Source organism: Octopus bimaculoides, chromosome 7 (genome assembly GCF_001194135.2).
Source record: "Octopus bimaculoides isolate UCB-OBI-ISO-001 chromosome 7, ASM119413v2, whole genome shotgun sequence".
NCBI classification, from domain to species: Eukaryota; Metazoa; Mollusca; class Cephalopoda; order Octopoda; family Octopodidae; genus Octopus; species Octopus bimaculoides.
In genome coordinates, this window is record NC_068987.1 from 44,333,182 (window position 1) to 44,333,478 (window position 297).

The 297-nt window shown below is 36.0% G+C and overlaps 1 protein-coding gene across 1 annotated transcript in view; it reads left to right on the forward strand.

Annotated features, from left to right (window-relative positions):
* LOC106883351 (core histone macro-H2A.1) overlaps window positions 1–297 on the forward strand; it is a 59,418-nt gene that overhangs the window by 5,569 nt on the left and 53,552 nt on the right. The window lies entirely within an intron of this gene.

The following is a 297-nucleotide window of genomic DNA, read 5'->3' on the forward strand; positions in this document are numbered from 1 at the left end:
ATATGTGTGTGTGCATGTGTGTGTGTGTGTGTGTGTGTGTGTGTGTGTATAGGTAGATCGTAGGCAGGTATGTGGGTAGATATGTTTATGTGTATGTACACACCGACACACGCATACACAAATATATGTGAGTATCTATGTATGTATACCAAATAATGTTACCCATTACTTTTATCAGATTGAGACTAACTGTCCATATTCAGGAATGTGACACACCTGATTATTGGTCAGGGATCGAACAGATCGAAGACTATAAATATAGGTAACTGGCTGGATATATATATATATATATATATA